General features: G+C 39.0%; 1 pseudogene; it reads left to right on the forward strand.

Moving 5' to 3' along the window:
- The window catches only part of LOC108308361, a 25304-nt pseudogene extending 19985 nt beyond the window's left edge, over positions 1-5319 (forward strand).
- The last annotated feature ends 1675 nt before the right edge of the window (positions 5320-6994 follow it).

Here is a 6994-nt window from a genome sequence, read left to right on the forward strand (position 1 = left end):
TTTTTATGTGGGTGCAGGATTGTTATAAGAAAGTATACACATAGACTCTAATATAATTTGAGAAAAAGTGAAGTCATGATATGACAACTTAAAGCAAAAAGAAGGTGAAGGATCTAAAGCTGGAAAATTTAATGCCAGCAAAGGATAATTTGATTATATTACAAAGAGCTTTGGCTTAAAAAATGTCAAGATAACAGGAGACGTGCCTGTGGCCAACCAAGGAGGAGATGAATTCCCAGATGCTATTACAAAAATCATTGAGGAGGAAGGATGTCTGCCTAAACAGATTTTTCAATAAAGCACCCTATTCTAGGGGGGGGGGAAAGCCACAAAGGTCATTTATTAATAAGGAGGAGAAGTCAGCACCAGGATTAGGCAGGAAAGAAAAAGCTAACTCTACTGTTTTGTGCAAAGGCAGTCAGACTTATAATCAGGACTGCCCCTATCTATAAAGCTATCCCCTCAAACCTTGACGGGAAAGGATGAATATCAGCTTCCTATCTTTTTGTTGTACAAGGAATCCTGAACAAGACCCTTTTTCTGGATTAGCTCCATCAATACTTTGTCCCTGAAGTCATAAAGTACCTTGCCAATAAGAGACTGCCTTAAAAGATTTTTTGATATCAGACAATGCCCCTGATCACCCAGAACCCCATGAGTTCAACATCAAAGGCATCAAAGTGGTCTAATTTCCCCCAAACACAACATTCCAATTCGGTCTTTATATCAGGAGGTCAGAAGGACCTTTAAGGCTCATCACATACCATACTCTGTGGAAAAGATTGTCACTGCTGTGGAAGATAACCCCAATAGTGAGAACATCATGAAAGCCTGGAAGGATTATACCATTCATGATGCCCTAGTTGGTTACAGAAAAAGCCATGAAAGCCATCAATCCTAAAACAATATATTTCTCCTGGAGAAAACTGGGTCCAGATGTTATATAGGACTTCAGAGGATTTACAACAGATCCAATCACAGGAATGATTAAAAAGATTGTGGGTATGGCAAAATAAAATGTGGGAGTGAAGGGTTTCAGGGTATGGATCATGGAGAAATTCAAGAGCTAATAGACACCACTAATAGATGCCTTTAATTACACAGCAGAGGAAATAAAAAATAACTTGATGGAGATGAGTACTTCCAAAGCAGTGCCATATGATGGAAAAGAAGACATAGGAAAAGCTGTGCAGCAGAAGGGTTTTTATTATCCAAGGCTGCTTTTGACTTCTTTTATAACATGGACCCTTCTATGATACAGGCACTGAAACTAAAGCAAATGATAAAGGAAGGATTAATACTATATAGAAACATTTATAGAGAAATAAAAAAGCAAAAGTCTGACAGAAATTACAAAGTATTTCCATAATTACACCAATGCACCTGCCTCTCCTGCCCCCAGTCCAATTCTACCTCCTCCATCTCTTCCACTTCTGCCACCCCTGAAACAGCAGACCAACCCCTTCTATTTCTCCTCCTCCTCAGCCTACTCAACATAAAGATGATGAGGATGAAGACCTTTATGGTAAACCATTTCCACTTAATGAATAGTAAATATATTTTCTCATTTTTTAATATTTTCTTTTCTCCAACTTACTTTATTGTAAGAATAGCATTTAATACACAAAACATACAAAATATGTGTTAATCATCTGTTTGTGTTATTGGTAAGGCTTCCAGTCAACGGTAGATTATTAAGAGTTAAGTATTTGGGGATTCAAAAGTTACACATGGGTTGTTGACTGCAAGAGAGGTCAACGCCCCTAAGCCCTGAGTTCTTCCAAAGTCAACTGTATACAGGAAGTTTCTTTACTTTTTCAAACATTTAACATGGCATTGGTATGTCAACCTAAACGAAAAAACTGAGGGAAATGTAATATAAGAAGAGAACTGATTTAAGCCAAGTTTGAGGACTGCAACCCAGGGAGCACAGAGTCAAATTGCCCTGAACATACACTCCATTAGCAGCAATTACAAGTAGGTTTTTAAAGGAAAAAAAAAAAAGAGTCAATTTCTAAGTTGTTTACCAAGAATTTATATTAAAATAATATAAGCTATTGATTGGCTATACACTGTTCTTTGTATCACAGATTCCAAGAACATGAAGATGATGGGTGAGACAGCTAGTCAGGAACCAAAATGCCTTTTAACAATTGCCCCCAAGCACTGGTAGAGGGCAGCATGACAAATCCCATATGCCTGGCTCTCTGAGCTTGATAAATTTTGTATATCTCACATAGCACAGACTACTCTGAGCTATTTTTCTTCTCTCACATTGAATGCCACAATGTAGTCACCCATTCAGGGCCTAGAGAAGAAAAGAAATGGAATCCTCAGATTCAACAAAACCTCCTTTGCACAACTTCATCCAATTCATAGAACAACTCTCAGAGGTGGGCACTTTTATGTGCTAATAATTCACATAGCTTGATACCCTTTCCTTTAAAGCCCAGTAGGAATAAAGATGAGGAAACAGAGAGGTTAAAATGTTCATCTTATTACTTAAAGGATAAGCTGCTCTTCAGAGTTTCAAAAAGCAAATTAGGCCACACACCAACTAAAAGAACTATAAAGGCAAAAAGGAGTGATCTCTTTTCTCTCCATTATAAAACGTAATGGCCAATACTCCTGTAACAGAAGACAGGTTAACAAGAGAAAAACATAACAGATTTATTATGTGGACATATATACATGGGAGCCATAGAAAACATGAACTCAAAGGAGGGCCAGTTGGTTCATGTTTCAATATTCTCTTCACTGGGGATAGGGGAGATGGAAGTGTAAAAAGAAATTATTTTCAGAGGAAATTAATAGATCCAAATAACAGTGACCTGAACCAAGTTTCTCTGGGCTCTGGGGGAGATGTAATCACCCAACAGATTCATCTTGCTCATTGCCAAGAAAAGCTGATGCACTGAAGAACAGCAGGTTTTTCCAATAGAGAGTTTAATAAACACACAGTTGTTAGAGGCATTTGAACCAGAGTGACTCCATCTTGAAGAGGGGATGGGTAAAATAAGGCTGAGACTCACTAGGCTACATTCCCAGAAGATTAGGCATTCTTAGTCACAGGATGAGATAGGAGGCCAGCACAAGATTCACATCACAAAGACCTTGCTGATAAAACAAGATTCAGTAAGGAAGCTGGCCAAAACCCACCAAGACCAAGATGACGACAAAAGTAACCTTTGGTCATCCTCACTATTCATTATATGCTGATTATAATGAATTAGCATGCTAGAAGACACTCCCCCAGCACCACGAGGGTTTACAAATGCCATGGCAATATCAGGAATTTACCCTGTATAGTCTAAAAAGGGGAGGAACCTTCAATTCTGGGAACTGCCCATTCCTTTCCTGGAAAACTCATGAATAATCCACTCCTTGCTTAGCATGTAACCAAGACATAATGATAAGTATACTCAGTTGAGCAGCCCATGCCACTGCTCTGCCTATGGAGTAGCCATTCTTTTATTCCTTTACTTTCTTTATAAACTTGCTGTCAAGTTTTTTACTCTATGGACTGGCCTTGAATTTTTTTTGTGAGACGTCCAAGAACCCTTTTTTGGGGTCTGGCCAGCTAAGAAGGATAGGAGTTTATTACTACTCAAATCAGCCTCCCTGAAAATTCAGAAACTAGATTTTTTAAGGATAGTTTGGTAGTCGGGGGCTAGGGAATGGGGAATGCTGATTGGTTGGGTCAGGGATGAAACCATAGGGAGTAAAAGCTTTTCTTCTAGTCCTCCTGGGAGGAGACCACATGACAAGATGAGTAGTTTACCAGTCTGGGTGGTGCCAGCTGGCCCATCAGAAGGCAGGGTCTGAAAAATATATTCAGCACCAATCTTCGGTTTTATAATAGTGATATTATCCATAGAAGCAGTTGGGGACTTCTGAATGCATGACTCCTGAGCCCGAATTTCTTATCTTGTGGCTAATTTGTTAGTTCTACAAAGGCAGTCTGATCTCCAAGCAAGGAAGGAGTTTGTTTCGGAAAAGGGCTGTCATCATCTTTGTTTCAAAGTTAAACTATAAACTGAATTTCTCCCATAGTTAGCTTGCCCTGTGCTCAGGAATAAATAATGGCAGCTTGGAGACTGGAAGAAAGATGGAATGATTAGTTCACATTTTTTTCACTGTCATAATTTTTGTAAAGGTGGTTTCAGAAGTAACATCACAGGATATTGGATACCAAAGGGAGGAAAGCATGTCAAACAAAGGCTGTCCTGTTCTGCAGATGAAACCTCAGAGAGCAGCTCTCAGAAAGAGAGTCAGCAGCCTATGATAAAAGTTTCTCTGTCAGACATTTAGTGGTGCCTGACTCTCAGTTTCTCTCTCCTAATAATCTTTCCTAGAGTGGGCAAGGGAGTCCTCCCAGAAAGCCTAGTTTGCATCTTCTGTTTACTTCCCTTATTTTCTCCACAGGGTACAAACCTCCTTTGCAAAAGGCAGCTTTTCAAGGATGTTTTTGTTTGCAGGCCCTCTGAATAGCCATCTCAAAATTTGTCAAGAAAATATATATTTTGCAGTGAAATATTTTTATTTTCTTTAATATGAAATAATTTATATTATTACATAAATTATAAAAGTATTAAAACCACCCATGAACCTAATGTTAAAGAAACCAATCTAAAAATCTAACATTGGGGCACATTCTATGCAATGTCTTATAAAGAATAATTAGGTGTTAATGAGTAAACTAAGTTAATCGGTCTCCTTAAACCAGAGGGTCAGTTTACTCCAAGCCACATGGCCAAAGACAAAAGTCCAACATTACATCAAACTCAGAGATTAGGAAGGAGGGGAAAAGCAGCTCACTTTGCCAAAGAAGAAACAATAAATTCAATTTTGTGGAAAAGGGGGGCATAAACAGAGGTGCTGTCTAAAACATTATTTTTCTGAAAGAAAAAATAAGAAATTAATGCTCCTATTTGCAGCTATAACACTCATTCCAGTATGTTCTCTTCCTTTCTCAGGTTTGGCCAGAGCCAGACTTTGTAGGCAGATTACATCACATATATGGATGAACTGGGCTCTTTCATAGGGGCCAAGCCTAACATACCATGGCTCTTCCTAACGGATCCCCACCTAGCCCTGTAGGTGTACTTTGGCCCTTGCAGCCCATACCAGTTTTGACTGATGGGACCAGGGAAGTGGGATGGGGCTAGAAATGCTATCCTGACCCAATGGAACCGGACAGTCAAGCCAACCAGGAAAAGAGTTGTCAGTGAAGCTCAGAGACCACATCCCTTTTACAATTTGCTTAAAATGCTTTCATTCCCATTACTCCTTCTGGCTGTTACACTTACATTTTATTAATAAGAAAGTCTTTGGGCTCTCAAAAGTCAGCCTTGCAGTGTAATCACACAATATAACACACACATACACAATCACAACATAGTTTCTCTCTGCCTTCCTGAAGATATGAAAATCAGTCTTGGCCTATTTGAATCAAAGTATAAATAAAATGGAAAATACTCAGCCTCTCTCTTTCTGCTGGGAATCTGTTCTCTAAAAGGCTTTTCGCATGCGGAATTGGCAAATTTGGGGATGCTTGAGATAAGACAGGAAGTTGAATAAGCATGAGCACAGATTTTCAGGCTAAAAAAACTTCAGTAAGATGTAAAGGTGTTTTATTTTGTTCATTATAGTATATCAACCAATGTATTTTCACAATATTAACTGAAGTTCTTAAAATTAAATCAACATAGAGAGATAAGTTTATACCAATACAATAACAAAGAAAAAATGAACACATCTCTTGAAAGATACATACTGCCAAAGCTCTCCCAAGAAGAACTATATAAACTGAATAGCTCTAAATCTATTGAAGTACTTGAATTTGTAGTTTAAAAGCTTTTCCACAAAGCTCCTCTCTCTTGCTCCAATTCTCATGCTCCCTCTCTCATCATGTGACATGTCTGCTTCCCCTTTACCTTCTGCCATGATTGTCAGCATCTTGAGACCTCACCAGAAGTAGATGTGGACACCATGTTTCTTGTACTGCCTGAAGAACTATAGGCCAAAATAAACCTCTTTTCTTTATAAATTACCCAGTTTCAGGTATTTCTTTATAGCAAAACAAAATGTGTAACTGGCAAAAGGATCCTGCTGTTTACTGCTTGTAGAAAGAAGCCAACATAACAAGAGCGAGGTGTGACAGAGAAAGAGTGAGTTTTATTATCCGTGAGCAAGGAGAAGAGTGGGCAGAATTTTCCGTAAAATTTCCACTCTTCAATTTGTGGAAGTAATGCAGGGTTTTGTCTTGTTTTTGTTTTTGTTTTTGTTTGAGAGAGAGAGGGGTTTGGAATGCAGGAGAGGAAGAGCCTTAGTGGTGTTAAGTAGTATGATGTGCTCCAATGGCTTATCTTGAATTATTGTTCCATCTGGTGAAGGGGCCGGTGCCATCCTGGGCTCAACCAGTTTACAAATCAATTGCTGTCAATCTTGCAGTTAATTTCTAGCTAGGGGTGAGTTTTGGCCTTGACTGAGAAAAGAATTCCAGAAGTATCTGGTCCATGTCAGAATCTGGCTCCCGAAGCTTCGAAGAAAATATATGCCCAGGTAAGTGAGCATGGTGAGCACTTAACAAGCATTTGAGTTAATAAATGTACGTAAGGCATGGGAGCATAGAATGGGAAAAGAAAGGGAGTGGAGGTTCACAGCACATTCTGAGGCTGGATTTCTTCAAGGTGTATCTTCAAATTGGGGAGAATGGAGGAAAGAAAACAAAGTATTAAAATGCCGTTTGAACCGAAGCTACTTGGTTACAAATGAACTAATACACTAGGTGTGGTGGCATGCACCTGTAGTCCTAGCTACTTGGGAGGCTGAGGAGGGAGGATTGTTTGAGCCCAGGAGGAGTTCAGGGTTACAGTGAGCTATGATCATGCCAGTGTACACTACAGCCTGGGTAACAGCAAGACCCTGTATCTAAAAAATAAAAACTAAACTGATAAAAATAATAGATACAGCATCGTAGTCATAGGAACTC

The sequence above is a fragment of the Cebus imitator genome, unplaced genomic scaffold (genome assembly GCF_001604975.1).
Source record: "Cebus imitator isolate Cc_AM_T3 unplaced genomic scaffold, Cebus_imitator-1.0 Scaffold84, whole genome shotgun sequence".
Classification (NCBI taxonomy): Eukaryota; Metazoa; Chordata; class Mammalia; order Primates; family Cebidae; genus Cebus; species Cebus imitator.